General features: G+C 39.4%; 1 protein-coding gene across 1 annotated transcript in view; it reads right to left on the bottom strand.

Moving 5' to 3' along the window:
* LOC129780076 (A disintegrin and metalloproteinase with thrombospondin motifs 7) overlaps nt 1–17,581 on the bottom strand; it is a 457,286-nt gene that overhangs the window by 261,211 nt on the left and 178,494 nt on the right. The gene's annotated exons all lie outside the window — the stretch shown is intronic.

The raw sequence follows: 17,581 nt of genomic DNA, 5'->3' as shown, positions 1-17,581 counted from the left end.
TTCCCGCCGAAATATCCAAAAATATACGATTATGTGTCTTCCGTCCATCAGCGAGAATCCATGAATTGAGATTAATAAGCTATGGTGGAAGTTGCGCTTAATGGACGAAACACTGTACGATTATAAATGAACCGACGTTTTCCGGGAGTTCTTTTTTTCTTCTGATTTTGTATACATTTGTTATTGGCAGAGCAAAAGTTTTTTTTTATGTATATCTATCCTGCGCGGTGTGTAGTTCTGGAAGAGATATAGTTCTTCCATTCAAGATGATGTTTATATTTACTCATTTGGAGTAGAAGATGTAGCAATTTCGGATGTATCGATAGTGTGCTCCCCATTGCTTTCCCTGTCATACGAGTATAATAAATAATCAGTGAAAATGCGTATCATTTCGGGTGGTCAAATGTTTATTCCATGATTATCTTCGTCTCCTTCAATGCATTTTAAACGAAAGGTCTTCAGTCTCCTGAACGTAGCAATGAATTATTCATTTCAAGGTTTTGAAAATGTAGATCTGTATTCTAACAGTTGGCAAATTTGGATTTCGACCAACTTGGCATTTATTTTTATTCATGCTTGGTATTTCGCAATATGAACAATTTGCCAACCGAACAACGTGTAACTGTTTATGAATGAATGTGACCGATTGGGCGAATTTAAATGATCATGGTTATGTGATACTCAAATCATCAGTCAAAGGAGCGAAAAAATAATCAAAAACTACTTCAAAGGCAATCAGTCTACATTCGATGGTATAGTGCACACAATGAAATGAAGTAATGAAATCATTGGAAAACTAAATAATTTATGTATTTCTTACTTGACCATCCGAGCTACGGAATGGATAATTACTTACAAAAGTAGAGATAGAAATCTTTTCAAAAAAAAAGGTTCTCAATAATCATAATTGTTTAATGGTAGTTTGCTAGCAAATTATTGGATACAAATTAGAGGAAATTGGAATTGAACATTTTTGTTGATTCCAATATTTCTCCATCAATTCTCAATTAAATTTGTTCCCATGATTTCGAACAGCGGTACTCAACCTTTTTTTTCATAGGGGCCACAAACACATGTTAGTCATGATGTCGCAGGCCACAAAAAAATGAATAAATAAGGGTTATGTCCAAAATACGACCGCATTGTTAACATAGAACTACGAAATTATTGCCGGCGAAAACAAACATAAGAGGAAATTCATAATAACAAATATGCTATCAAACATGCCATCATATTAATTCTAAGTATTGTACGGTTGATTGCACGCAATGAAGCGAAAGTAATGATTTTCCACCGAAGAACGAAACTCTCAGCACTGAAAAATACCTTACGCCACTTTCAACACGGGAACAATGATTGAAATCATGAAAATTGAATGAACGATTGAAAAAAAAAATAAAAAACGAACGAATCGAGAAAAATTAAAACCTCTATAATTCGAAACAAAATAAATTTTTAGAATGCATCGAAATTTATATTTATTAATGTTTATATTTACTCGAAAGTTTCAATGGCCCATGGGTTTGCGTTTTTTTTAACGCAGGTGAAGATGGTTGATTCATGATTCATTCTTGTTCTCGCAAGTATAGTAAACTTATGGACTCAGTAAGCATCGCGACATTTTTCTCGTATTACACACATTGCGGCTCCATGCTATTATATTAGGCTGTCAAAAAAGTCCTGCGGTATTTCCGCGAGGTGTCGTTGTAAGCACGTAGTTCTAGTTGTATTCATTGTATCGAGTCATACTATAGCTTGTTGGAAAGGTATTTTTGCGCGCCATAATATAGTCCTTGACAGTGTTTTGTTTGGTTAAGTCGTTCGTGAGTTATAGTGTCGCAAATATGGAGCAAAATAAAGAGAAAATCCGACATATTTTACAGTACTACTATGACAAAGGCAAAAATGCATCTCAAGCTGCCAATAAAATTTGTGCAGTTTATGGACCCGATACAGTTTCCATTTCCACCGCACAACGATGGTTTCAACGTTTTCGTTCTGGCGTAGAGGTCGTCGAAGATGCGCCACGCTCCGGAAGGCCTGTCGTCGAAAATTGCGACAAAATCGCTGAATTAGCCAAGAAAGACCGGCATAGTAGCAGCCGTAGCATCGGCCAAGAGCTGGGGATAAGTCATCAAACCGTTATTAACCATTTGAAGAAGCTTGGATTCACAAAGAAGCTCGATGTATGGGTGCCACACACGTTGACGCAAAAAAACATCTTTGACCGTATCGACGCATGTGAATCGCTGCTGAATCGCAACAAAATCGACCCGTTTCTGAAGCGGATGGTGACTGGCGATGAAAAGTGGGTCACTTACGACAACGTGAAGCGCAAACGGTCGTGGTCGAAGCCCGCTGAAGCGGCTCAGACGGTGGCCAAGCCCTCATTAACGGCCAGGAAGGTTCTGCTGTGTGTTTGGTGGGATTGTCAAGGAATAATCTATTATGAGCTGCTTCCCTATGGTCAAACGCTCAATTCGGACCTGTACTGCCAACAACTGGACCGCTTGAAGGTAGCACTCATGAAGAAGAGGCCATCTTTGATAAACAGAGGCCGCATTGTCTTTCATCAGGACAACGCCAGGCCACACACTTCTTTGGTGACGCGCCAGAAGCTCCGGGAGCTCGGATGGGAGGTTCTTTTGCATCCGCCGTATAGTCCGGACCTTGCACCAAGTGACTACCACCTGTTTTTGTCCATGGCGAACGAGCTAGGTAGTCAGAAGTAAGCCACAAAAGAGGCCTGTGAAAATTGGCTATCCGAGTTTTTTGCCAATAAGGAAGCGAGCTTCTATAACAGGGGTATTATGAAGTTGGCATCTCGTTGGGAACAAGTCATCGAACAAAACGGCGCATATTTGACTTAAAACAGATGATTGTAACTAATTTTATGAACAAATGAAAATTCAAAAAAAAATACCACAGGACTTTTTTGACAACTTTTTTGATATATTTGTCCCCCATTACCGTTATCTATTTGATAACGCATAAAATCGACAATTCGTACAATATCCACGGTATAAAAACCGGCAACGTATGTACTATTTAACATTTCTCTTCTGCTTTGATTCTGTTCTACACTATGCTTGCTTCTTGCATATTCTAAAGATGCATTCTGTGAAGAAAAAATTGTTTAACATAGTAGCAAAATAGAAACTGATGTTGACCAGGGTGAGTACAATATTTAGAGAACACTTATTGATAACGAACGAAATGCATCGACGAATCTAGACTAAGATAGACTTTCAAGCAGGCACTCATATTTATCGGTTTTTGGGATTTCATTAGTTTTCTTTTTGCAGTTTTGAGCTATTGAAACAAGTTGAAACGAAACCAGCATTACGCATACACCCTTAATCTTCCGAATGAAATGATTGACAATCACACTTTGTTCAACCGACATAGAGTTATTAACACTCAAAACTTTGCACTCCGAACGCAACTCTCTTGTTTTAGAAATTTTAAGCTCACAGATTACTACTACTGACCAAATCTTCACCTTGCGGCAGATCCTCCAGGAATGCCGTGAGTACAGAGTCCCTACGCACCGTCTGTTCATCGACTTTAAAGCCGCATACGATTCAATAACACGAAAAGAGCTAAGGAAAATCATGGACGAAAACGGCTTCCCCGTGAAGCTGACAAGACTGATTAGGGCTACGATGGATGGAATACAGTGCTGTGTGCGAATATCGGGTGGATTATCAGATTCATTCGAGTCTCGCAGGGGGCTTCGACAAGGTGATGGTCTCTCTTGCCTGTTTTTCAACATTGCGCTAGGGGTTGTTATGAGACGAGCGGTGTTTAACTTGCGTGGTACGATTTTCAATAGATTCAGTCAATTCATCTGCTTCGCTGATGACGGAGACATTGTCGGCAGAACATTTGAGACGGTAGCTGAATATTACACCAGACTGCATGAGGCAGAGAGAATTGGACTGAAAATCAATGCGTCTGAAACCAAAAACATGCTGGCTTCCGGATCCGAGCACGACAGGACCCGACTAGGTAGTAGTGTAACGATCGACGGTGATGAGTTCGAGGTAGTGGACCAATTTATGTCTACCTTGGCTCAATGGTAACGACTGACAATGATAACAGCCGCGAGATCCGGAGACGTATTATCAATGGACGTATTATCAATTATCGTAATCGTTCCTAAGATGGCCTCCACAAACACTTAAGGGCGAACAGACTTAGCAGTCGTGCGAAATGTTCCCTGTATAAAACGCTAATAAGACTGGTTGTCCTCTACGGACACGAAACTTGGACAATACTCGAAGAGGACCTGCGAGCACTCGGAGTCTTTGAACGACGGGTGTTAACAACAACCAAAATAAATGAATAAAAAAAGCTCACACACCAGTACAGATTCAAGTGCTTCAGTGTATATGTGCTTCAAAAATACAGATGCATTCTTTACCAGACGATCATTTCGAATGCCTCGCTGTCGTCTGGTCGCTTGCTAGATGACTGATGAATTGTGAATACTGTTATATAGCCTGTTTAAACTCAATGAATCGAATACGGTGGAGCTTAGATTGCAATCTAAAATTCGTTCAGTTCCACATATTGGAATGACTGTAGTTATGTATATATTCTCATGATATTTTTTGGATCGTTTCTTCAGAATTTCAACTTTCTCGAATACACGAACATGCGTTTCCCTAAATTGGGACCAGCTTTCACTTTTTTTTTTGACTTGTATGAACATCCAAACGCTCAAAGCTATCAATGAGCAGTGGTCTATTTTTACTTTAACAATTTTAGTTGGCACAATCAATTGAGAAAAGACTAGAGGTTATGGTAAGGGTATCTGAAGTAGCTTCAACATCATCAGTAACTGCAAGATCATTTAAAAAATTTGCAAATAATTCCTAAGTTTAGCACTATTAACACGTTGAGCCCCACGTCAATCCCTAGGGGACGACGTTGAACTTTTTGGTAGCAAAGTGCTGACTGACTGGTACTGACAGTTACAAAGTAAGAAAATGAAAATATATATGGTCTGTTTTCCGATGTTTTACAAAATGTGACCACTTTCTAGTCGAACTTCTAACTTTTTTCTATAAGGTACACCGGGGCAAGTTGGAACGATTTTTTCGAAGTTCAACTTGAAAGTTGGGGGGGGGGTCTTCGTAGCCACTTGGTTACGCGTTCGCTTACTAAGCGATCGATCGTGAGTTCAAACTCAGGGCCCTCAATTGACCATCTTTGTGTTGTTATAGAATAACTACATCCACGCAACCATCATCAGCGATGGAGAACGATCCACGGTCGAAATAAGATCGATTCATCCATACAACTGCTCTGCTCTGCAAGAAACATCGGGCTGCTGTTCTATAAATAACCCAACAATGATCAATATCAACTGTCTCCGCTGTCCGGTCTGCTGAACAATGGAAGAACAGATAGAATACCCTTACGCCTAAATGGCTACTACAGCGTACTTTACCATAATGTAATGGAACAGAAAAACCTAACGCCTAAATGGCTACTACTACTAATGTGTAATTTACAATTTATAGGAACATAAACATATGTCCATGTACACGATAAAAACCCGGCTCTGTTACAGATAAAATGCTAATGAGCCTAAGAAATAAATAAATGGGATAAAAAAAATAAAAACTTGAAAGTTATCTTAAAAAATCACTAAACCACTAAATTGAAATCTGTTTGCAGCATATACAAGGTATAACAGATGACTTTCAATAAAAAATAGGGATCCACACTGGATGCTTCGAAAAATATCAATTTTGAAAATGTTTAGTTTTCATACGCATCATTTCCCGTTGTCTCGTAGAGCGGAGTTGAAACGCAGAATTATCATGAGTTTAATGTGCGGTTTTGCTTCTCGAACTATCTACAACTGGTTTATAAAACACTAAATTGAAAGAATTTCATATAAACATTTGGAAAAAAGGGTTTTTGTACACGTGAGATGTGGGGGAGTATTCTAATACACACAAAATGGAGACACCATACTAGGAATTAATATACGAAACAATAACCTCAAGAATACTATTTTAGACGGTCATGTCAGAAGTAGTGTCACTCGAAACGGCCGCAATATTCAAATATTACGTAAAGTACTCAAAAAGGGAGGAGGGGATGGCTTGCCGAAAATTGTTTAGGAATAAATCTAACTAAATCTAAATATTTTTATGCAAATGACGATTTGTTTCATATTGTGTAGGGAAGAAGAAGTATAAAACAGTAAAAAATTGCGTTACGTAGTATTTGAACGACCCCTAGTTGCAAAACTAACAAATTTTACTGGTATTATGTCTGTGTGTTCAGAAATTATGTAGAACATACTGAGGGACGAAATATAAATGATTCATATTTTTTAAATTCATTATCATTCATGCATACAGCAATCATCGACAAATAACGTCCGGCATCTGCAGTAGTGTTTTAAAAATAGTCGATTTTCACTGGTTTCAACTTACCCCAGGGTCGGAAAAAACATGGGGTGAGTTTAAATGCTCAGAGTTATAAGGAAAAAGATTTTTCAGTTTAGTTTTCAAAACCACTACACTTGGTTATCCCTATTTGATTACCTGATGTGCGATTCTGGCGGTATTTTTGAAAAATCAGTGTTTTTGGACCGATTCAGTCAACACGCAAAAATGTTTGTTTTGATTTCACGGATCAAGTAAGAGTGCATTCCAATATTCTGGTAATGGCTGTCATAAGGTGGGCTGAAAGTTAATATTTACTTTATATATTTTTATCGCGTCAATCCATCATTCCTAGTGGATGTTATGATTTTCGTTTTAACTTACCTCGAATTTCAACTTGCCCCGGTGTACCTTACTTGAAATAGTACCATTTCTACGGTTCACATCAGAGTTGATCAAACAGACCAGCTGATAGAAGATATTATGACTTGCTGGAGTTGAAAGCAAATTTTGCAATACCACTACAGTCGAAGCTCTCTATAGCTATAGGGAGCGTATTTATGGAGCATTTTTACAGACTCATTACCATAAGTTTAACCGTTTGAGTGCGGAGCAAATTTTGAGAGCATATGCCAAAAATGCGGATGAGTTTCGGTATATTTAAAAAAAATACTGAAAAACGTAGATAACTGATAAGGTTACAAAAGTTGTTTAATGAAAAGAAAATGCATAAAAAGTTGTTTTTTTAAATTTATTAACATTACCTTCTTTATTTATATAGTCCATGGTATTCCAGATTATCATTGATCGAAGTTCATTCCAACGATGTTAAATGCAAAGTATGTGATAATATTCACTTTACCGATGGATCCTCTATGAACACACACAGGATTTGAAGTGTTCAACGAAATTTTCAGCACCTCCCACAGTCTTCAGTTTCCTTGTTCAATGTATATAGCTGAATTGGCAGCGATTCACTGGGCGCTGGACATCGTCGCCTCACGACCTGTTGAACACAATTAAATTGTAACGGATAGTCTTAGCTCTGTCGAAGCTATCCGTTCAGTGAGGCCGGAAAAGCATTCGCCGTACTTCTTTGAGAGAATACGAGAAATTTTGAGTGCTTTATCCAGACGCTCTTATGTCATCACCTTTGTCTGGGTCCCTTCACATTGCTCCATTCCGGGTAATGAGAGGGCTGACTCAATAGTAAAGGCGGGTGCGAATGAATCCCTCAATTCGTCAGAATACTATCGCTAAATGGTAGCTCAAGTGAAACGAAGATAAATTGGGCCGGCAGTTTCATTCGATTATCTCTAAGGTTTGCCTCAATGGGTTCATAACCTTACACCGGATGAGGAATAATAATAAGAGATAATAAATTGAAGCGATCTTTTAGTGGGAGTACGCCTGCCAAAACATCGAGACTCATGGTATGCGTTGAGGCCATACATCCCAACGCAATACGGAGACAAAGATACTGAATTCGCTCGAGTTTGATGAGGTGTGTTTTATCAGCTGATTGAAAACAGAAACTGCCATACTCCATCACTGAGAGAATAGTTGTTCGATACAGCATTATAAGATCTTCGGGATGGGCTCCCCACCAGGTGCCGGTAATTGTACGGAGAAAGTTCTTTGTTGGCATTTTTTTACTCAGATACCTAATATGGGCCCCCAAGTACATTTGGAGTCGAACCAGACCCCAAGATACTTGAATGACATAGCATGAGTGATCGGTTTACCCAAAAGTTGAAGCTTTGGTTTTGCTGGTCTATGCTCCCTAGAAAAGACGACCATCTCTGTTTTCTCCGTGGAGAATTCAATCCCTGGACCAATGGCCAAGGTTGAAAAATTGTTCAAAGTATCTTGTATGGGTTCTTGCAGGTCGGATTCATTTGATCCTACGACAGATACCACTACATCGCCTGCAAGTTAATTTCCGAATACAAAACAGTATTTCGGCAATACGAATTGAAGTCGGACGCGGGTTTTCGGGTCGGGTTTTCCGGGTTTTTAAATAACTATAACTCACTCGTATTTGTTTCCATTAATCCGGAACAATATTATGCTCCAGAAACCGATTAAATAAATTCAGCAAGCAATGTTTAGCCACATTAGGGAGATTTTTCAGCAAGTTGAACTTAATTCTATCTGACCCTGGAGCAGAATTGTTACAAGAAAGGAGAGCAAGAGTGAATTCTATCATCGATATTCTGTGGTATATCTGGAGCATTTTTTTTTTTGCATGGTAACAGAATCGGAAGAAACCTTCCGTACAAAATCAAAAATCCATCGATGTGAATATTATTCGCATTCATTCGTTAAAGAGCGATTTTTCTTGTTCGGGTCACTTTCCATAATTTCATCATTTACACTTCGCGTGACAAACCTCCAACGAAATTTCGCCAACATGCAGGTTTCTTTTCTTTTGATCATGTTTTTAAATAGATTCTCAAAAGCTAAATACGTTTGAAAATGATCGATGATCCCTCGTTTCCGAAAAGTTTTAAACGTATTCGATTTTTCTTCATAAAGCTTAGAACACTGGCTATCCCACCATGGATTGGGAGGCCTTCAGCGAATGATGGACCCTGGAATGGGTTTCGTTTGAGCGCGAACTGCACTGTCATAGATCAAACGAAAAAGCAAGTTATCCTCCTCCATAGAAGGTAAAGCATCTCTGGAATTGATAGCTAGAGCAATCGGTGTTAATGTGTCTTGTGACGTCATATGCCATGTTTATTGATTCAGAAGAATTCGACCAATTTGTGATGGATATTTTGATTGGTAAGTGATCACTACCGTTGGGGCCTTGGATAACATTCCTCTTTTAAGCTAATGATAACGAATTCGAGCAGAGCGAAAGGTTTAGCAGGAGTCTTTTTTCTCCCAATTGAAATTTCCCAAGATCAACCGTGGCTCAGGAAGGAGTAAGCACACGCAGCAAGCTGCTTCCGTCTTACTGTAACTATCGAAGGCCACAAGGCTGGCAACATAAAGGTCTTTGTCTCTAAGGTTAGCATGACAAGCAACAGCTTCAATCTTTTCAATATGTGGAAGTCAATTCTAAAAAATGATTGGAATTTATTGATCTCCAATAGCAGTCCTTCGTATCTGTCATCACCAAGCGTATAATATTAAAATCGTGGGAAGGAAGATCATCCAAGTTTCAGACAGAGCAAAAACATCACAACTAATGTTTTGAATTGAGATTTGAACATATCCGTTTTAGAGATAATACTACGACAATTCCACTGTAAAACTGTGATATCCTCGACCTCTCTATCTAAATTAGATATCGAGAGAGATAATCATTGCAAAAAGAGAACATGTTTGCATCAAATCCTGCAAATAAGTCTTTACTACTGAAAGCATTGAGGCTACGATGGTTCTGATAGAGTCGGAAACATTGAAAAACGTGAAGATTTCATCCACGATTTCTGACAACTTTATAAATCCCGATTGGGAAGTTGCAATTGACGGTAAAACAGGGGCAGCGTTATGCCCCCTCGAGTGCTGGGTCGTCCGAAGGTGAACTGTAAGCGCTGAGGTGAGCGCTTCTGTTGTTCTCAGCGACTCTTGTAAGATTCACGTGCTGAGAGCTTCAGTAGGATTCCCCTGTAATAGCTACTTAACTCAGTTATGCACACTCCTTGTTGGTGCAATCATCTGACTTGCACTTTTGACTTGGGCTTTGGCACAAAGAGTCGCACCGGTAGCCGGTTTGCCCACCATGTGTTGACGGAACCAGCAAAAGTAACTCAAAATGATTCGGACAGCGTAAACTTTGCGTTCTCCCTCTCATGGGAGACTTCACCGAGTTGGTGACAGTCGGAGACTTTGACTCCATCGTGGGAAGCTCCCCTCCTCCTTGTTTTACGTCATGGGAGGGAATATATGCTTGATATTCGAGTGTGAAATGCTCATCAGCAATAATCTCATTAGCGTGCTTCTGGTTAGACACGCCAACGCGCAAACTCCGGTCTAACCCTACCAATTCCAGATACAAAAGTATATCTGTACAGACCTTTAATGATCTCAGAAAATACTTGGGTGCTTGGGTGAAAACAAAAGCACTTCACCAGTCACGAAGCCAATAACAGTTTTGTTTTCGCAAACAACGGGACTTGGTTAATGAATAATTGAACGTGATGATGCCAGACAACTTTTAGAAGTGCTGATGAATTTGCAAACAATGTTACGGAATGCGTCACGAATAACGTTGATTGGGATTTAAGTTGCATCAATATCAAACTGACAATCTAAGTCAGAATAAACCATCATCATATTACATCATTTCTTATTACAGAAAAATATATTTTTCTACGCTATATTCACTGTTAGAAAATTGTTTCCGTAATGTTCACAGGCAATATAGTCGGCATTTCCAATACAGAGCACATACTTCACCTATATCAACACGATCAAACATAATTTCGTCGTTTAACCTCTCGCACTTCAGAGGGCACGCAATTATGTACAAACATGTGTGCAAATGAAAACACACATGACGCGGAATCCTTCAGATGCTTCAGATCAAAGCAAATCGATAAGACCTCCTTCTCGCGTTCATCCCGAATGGAGCGAGTAATTCACGTGTTCAAAGTGCGCAAATTATTCAAATTGCTCATAATAATGCGCCTACAATCAATCATTGCACGCGCGGTGCGATAACATCTAAATTCACTTTTGACATCAGATGAATGTATTAACCATCGTATAGCCGAGAACCAACAACCGCTTGCAAACATAATCGATCTTCTTTTCTCCTTCTCCAAAAATTGCCGGAACTAAGAATTAGCCCTTCTTCGTCGATGCTATTATTATTATTATTTGGGATACTAATAGACTGGAAAATTCCCCACCAATAACAACACCCCCAAGTGAAAGCACACGAGTCCAAAGGATGCCGCCAATAATGATGCGCAGCGAAGGCAGTGTCAGAAAAAAATACAACCTTAATTTGAAGGATTTTTTTTGTGTTGAAACAGTTTGGGATTTTGGCAAGCAAACAACAAAATAACAGCGTCGGAAAGATGAAAATATATTGACTATAAAAGTAGCACACACACGCGCATAAACTTGATGAAGAGCCGTAACGAAGAATGAGATGATGAATATATAGAGCCATACTTTCGCAGCATCGAACAGTTCAAGATAAAAGCGTTGCGATACGCAGAAACCAAGCAGGCGAGCGCACACGTGTGCTGCGTTTGTTCACTTGAGGCGTATTTATTTCTTATTCGCATAGAAAACGTTTGGAACGCACGGCGGCGGAATGAAGAAGGCGCGTATAATGGGATTGAGATTTATGTCCGTGGCGAGAAGGTATAAATATCGCTAGTTACTAGTTACAGCTAGGTGTCTCTGGTGTATTCATCGAAATCTAGTACAGTAATATGTCTAAAAGATGATTATGTTGCCGAAATTCAGGAGTTATTTGAAGAATGATAAAGTGGAACTGCTAGAATTGCTGTTCATAGACATGATCAGTAGATCATGCTTTCGTTGATTTCTTAAATTCTTTACGCGAACGCATCCGACGAGAGAAACTGAGATCAAATTATCGTAATGCATCGAAATCCGGTCACTAAAGCGCTTACAATGATAACTCCAACTACTAAAAAATATTGCCGAAAAACGATTCAGAACGGTATCAGAATCGTTTTTCGGACAGCTTCATATTTCGGACACTCTGTAATAATAACTTGAAATGCTTAATGCTCTGATGATATAGCTATAAAATTAATATCACAATTGATTCTTTAGAGCAACCCTTTAATTATTTCATCAGGGCATTGAGCATTTCAAGTTATTATTACAGAGTTTCCGAAACATGATTCGGAACGGTATCAGAGCATCAAAAACTACCGTTCCCATAGAATGAAAAGGCCTTCATGTAAGTTATGAATCGCAAAATTTCACAAAAATTTCTTCATTGTGCCGTGATTTGAAATCGGAACACTTTAACTCAAGACACATTTATTCAGCTGCATTTCTTTGCGAGAAATTAGTTGTTGATGGATGCAGAGCTTTTTATTTCATCGTTATTATATGCCAAAAACGTTAATATTTTTTTCATTAAACGCCAAATTAGAATTTATTAGAGTTTCTAAAACTGTCTCTCGTTTTACAGTCAGATAATTATTTATCTAATTATTCATCATCAAAGACGAAGGGGAAATTATTCATTCAAACAAAAATATTTCTGTATTGAAAGGTTCTACAGGAATGTTTAAGAATTAAATCAAAGCTTCTTGATAAGGTTTCGGATATGTAACTAAAGGGTGTGTCACATCAAATTGCATCACGGAAAAAACGCTGTAGAAAATTAATTTTTAGGAATTATATCTTCAGCTTTGGCTTATAATCATATAAGAGTGTATAGATCACGTTGGCCATGCTTCACTGTCAATTTTTCGTAAATTTGGAAAAATGTCGTCGAACGAAAAAGAGCGTCGTGAATTAATCCTGCGCACTCATTTCGAGAATCCGGAGTTGTCACATCGGGACATCGGTAAGATGCTGGGAATCGTCCAATCCACGGTCAGCAGAGTACTAAAACGATACTTCGAGAACCTAACCATCGACCGGAACCTAAGAACGGCAAAAATGGATGCTCCGTCAGTGAAAAAGATCACAAGCGCGTAGTTAAGCAGTTTAGACGTGATCCGAGAAGTTCGGTCCGGGATGTCGCCAATAAGCTGAATTTGTCAAGTTCATTCGTCCAGCGGACCAAGCAGCGGGAGGGCCTGCGTACATACAAGGTTCAGAAGGCTCCTAACCGCGACGAAAGGCAAAACATGATGGGGAAGACGCGAGCCCGGAAGCTGTACACCGAAATGCTGACGAAGCCGCATTGCCTGGTAATGGACGACGAAACCTACGTCAAAGCGGACTTTCGTCAGCTGCCGGGCCTGTTGTTCTTCTCCGCAGAGGACAAATTCAGCGTTCCGGAGGAGATTCGCAAGCAGAAACTATCCAAGTTTGCCAAAAAGTACATGGTGTGGCAAGCGATCTGCTCTTGCGGAAAGCGGAGCGCCCCCTTCGTGATGACCGGCACGGTAAACGGGGAGGATTTACCTTAAGGAGTTACTACCCCTATACTACCCCTATTGAAGCAGCACGAGGGCCCGACCATCTTCTGGCCGCATCTCGCTTCGTGCCACTATTCAAAGGACGTGTTGGAGTGGTACGAAGTCAACGGGGTCACCTTCGTGCCAAAGGAAATGAACCCGCCCAACGCGCCGGAGCTTCGTCCAATAGAGAAATATTGGGCGATTATGAAGCAGGCCCTCCGGGAAAACCCAAAAGTTGTCAAATCGGAGGCGGACTTCAAGAGAAAATGGATTTCTGTTCAAAAAAAACTACAACCTGACGTTGTACAGAACCTTATGGACGGGGCAAAGAGGAAGGTGCGAGCATACGGGCTTGGGCTCGAAATATGAATAAATAGAAAATGCCAAAAGTTGTTTAATAGTTTTTATTTTACTGTCTAAAAATTTCAAAAGGATCGGTCTACTGGGCGAATTTCTACAGCGTTTTTTCCGTGATGCAATTTGATGTGACACACCCTTTAACAAATTTGGTACCATACAAATAATTGCGAAATGTTTGCAAAGCCCAAAATATAGCAAGCATTTCTTTTTCGGGTACAGAGTATCGTTCCTCGGTTTTCGATAGTGTTCTCGAAGCGAAGTGTATAGGTCTATCTTTGCCTATCTCTCCCTGAGACAAGACAGATCCAATAGCGAAATCGGATGCGTCTGTCGTTAGAACGAATGGTTTCTTATAATCGGGGTAAATCAACACGTCAGATGAAGTAAGAATATTCTTGAGTTTTATGAAACAGTTTTTCTCTTCAGTTGTCAATAAAATTTTTCGATTTGAATTAGGATTTCCCTCCCCTCGTAAAAGATTTGTGAGAGGTTTGGAAATTTTGGCAAAGTCTTTCACAAATCGACGGTAGAACTTATGGATTGCTTCAACTTTACTCGAGTTTGGTTTAATCCCGTCAGATCCAATGACATATCCTAAAAATTCCAATTATGTGTGTAAAAATTCTGATTTGTCCAATTGGATTTTGAGTCCAGCTTCGTTCAGAGTTTTGAGTACAATTTCCATATTTCGTAAATGTTCTTCAAAATTTTCACCAAAAACTATTATATCGTCGATATATACGTAGCATATTTTTCCAATATGCTCTCTCATCACATCATCGATTGCTCGCTGAAATGTGGCGGGAGCGTTCTTTAAACCAAACGGCATTCTCGTGAATTCGTATTTGCCGTTGCTTATCGAAAACGCTGTTTTTTCTATATCGGATTGTTTCATTTTGATTTGATGAAATCCCGACGCCAAGTCGAGAGTCGTATAGAATTTCTTGCCTCGCATCTGATCAATAACATAATTTATCTGTGGCATTGGATACCGATCTGCTAAAGTTTTTTCATTTAGCTTTCGGTAGTCAATGACAAGTCTAAATTTTTTTTCACCTGATGCGTCTGTCTTTTTAGGGACTATCCACACAGGCGATGTCCATGCTGATCGCGACGGTCTTATTATTCCATCTTCAAGCAATTTATTAATTTGTTTGTTTACTTCCGCTGTGTATGCTCGCTGATGCACTGGGATATCATCAGTCGTATTAATACAACACTCTACTTTTGTTGTACATGATAATTTTGAGTCTGGTTCGTGAAATACGTTTTTATTTGCCTTTCAATTTCATGATCTTGTTGATTTTGAATTTCATCTATTGGCGGTGCCTCCGTACTTTGCTGTATCACATGCGGCGAAAAGTCGGGTTCGCTTGAATGTTGGGAGTAGTTTGAGTAAGGATATAGATATTCTTCTTCTTCATAGGGTGTCATGTGATCTGTTGGATAGTTTTGCTCCGAAGGTTCTAAATATGGATAATAATTGTTATTCTGCTGCATATTTTCAACAGGATGAGCCTGTCTTTTCACGTTTATGAAACCAGATGACGGCTGGAAAGGTCTTTTCTGTGGAAATCTGTTTGGAAATATGGGTCTATTAGGAAACATTGGTCTATTTCCATAGTTCAGGTGATGGCTGCGAATACTATGGTCCACTTCCATAGGTTCTGGCTTTGGAAGTTTAGGTCTTATTTGGTTTGGAAATCAAAAGTTTCTAGGAGAAGGAATAGGCGGGACCATTCTAGGAGAGTTATTTGAAAATTGATTAGGATTGAATATTCTTCTCGGTGGAACCGGAGGTGTGAAATGCTGCGGTTTCGCATGCATTTTGGGTAGGTCAATTTCTTTTCTGGGTTTAGGAATTGGGCGATTTAAATGAATATTCTTGAATGGAGATGTTCGGACATCCATGTTATAGTACTCTATGCAGAACTGATATGCTTTGCTCAGAGTCCCGACATCCGCGGTTTTTAATAAAATACTAAGAGGTTTTTCAAGACCTCTGATAAATGAGTCTAGAGCTTTGTCTCGAAAATAATTAATGTGTGATGCCGCATTCACACTTAGCACAGGGTCCATTTGCACCTGGACTATTATGGCGGATAATAGTTCATTAACACGGCTGAAATAGGCACTCAAACTTTCGTTGGCCGGTTTCCCAACGGTAGTTAATTCGAAATCAAACGTTTTAATGTCACGCTTGTCTCTGTAATAGAGCAAAAGAGTACTTTTAATCTCCTCCCAATTGTACAGAACTTTATTAGCGTTAAGTACATCGGCTGCTTCACCTATAATTTTCCTCCTTATAGTTCTTTCCAAAATAGCGTACTCAGTCGAGGTTTTCGGCAAGTCAGCGTGGAGGTCAAAAATTCCTTCCACGTCGGTTATCCAACTGATTAATTCAGTTGGTTTACCATCAAATTTTGACAGATCTCTGACAAATTCAGAAACTTTGCCAATATTAGAAAAAATTAAAACAGCCAATTGTTGGCGGCGAGCCAAATCAGCGTCCTCGTTCGCCATGATTTTCTTGAAATAGTAATTTACTCGTGACTTTTTCTTAATTTTGAATAATTTGATTATTATTAGATACAAACAAAATTCAATTTGTAATTCACAATTCACTTTTTTGAAAAATTATTTTCTCTTAAAAATTCACTTTCACTTGATTAAAAAATTTGGGTTTTAAAAATTACTTACAGAATTAATGCCAGCATCCAGTCTGGATTTTTGGTTAGCTTTCCAAGGGACCCGTCCGTCGGGGGAGCCGCAGGCAGATGCTTCGAGAGGGTCCTTTTTCCTCACGGTACTGGGGGCTCTAACATCGATCGAGGGTACCTCAGTGTCCTGCAGTCCGCTTCGTGTATCCGGTGCGTGGCTCTTTCCACCACAAGTAGGATGATGGCAGGCGACTCGGCTCTTTGAACCGATATATTTTTTCTGAAGATTTTTGTCACACTTCACACTTTAAGATTTCTACACTCAAAGGCACTTATTCACTTCCCGACAACGGCGGTCCCTATTCGGGCGCCAGTTAACTTATTCTACCGGGTGATATCTTTTTAAAAAATTGAACCACTTGGTTCGGACGTTAATTTCAGACTGACTTTATTTCGAATAATATTAAATGCTAAACCTAAGTCCCTTTCTCTGCACAGTCCCTAGCCAAAACAATATATTTAATTACGATCTCGCGGTGGTCACCGATCTCGGTGCTTGTTGATGTAATCCGAAGCCTGCTACGTGCCATAATTGCATCGTTGCTATCTTCGGGTAAATGCGTCCGTTAACTCGCGCAACAATCTCGTGTCCTGATAAAAAAATTGTCATCAAGCAAACGATATATCTCTAAATTGTAAATGAGTAGCTCAACAAATTCCCGCAAAAGGCCATCGTAATCGAACATTACTCATTCAAAACGACAACGCATGAGCAAGTGGTGCCATCTGAGGAAAACTCTCGATAATTTAATGATATTGTCAAAACCAAGCAAATAAAAAGCAAACAAATCCAAACCAAATGAATCCATAACATCTCATCATTTGCTATAGGGGAGAATCGGCGCTTACGAACAGATGTCATCGCTATGCCTCGCGTATAAATGTAACCTAAGTCTGCAACCTCCAACCGATTAGTAGATTAACCCCGATTCGTTCATCGGAAGCTGTCACAATCCGTTGCGGCCCATCGCCTTATGGTCGTAATTATTAATTGAGTTTAAATCCAAGA

This window comes from Toxorhynchites rutilus, chromosome 3 (assembly GCF_029784135.1).
Source record: "Toxorhynchites rutilus septentrionalis strain SRP chromosome 3, ASM2978413v1, whole genome shotgun sequence".
Lineage (NCBI taxonomy): Eukaryota > Metazoa > Arthropoda > Insecta > Diptera > Culicidae > Toxorhynchites > Toxorhynchites rutilus.
Note: the sequence above shows the minus strand (reverse complement) of the source record. Positions and strands in the feature narration are given on the sequence as shown.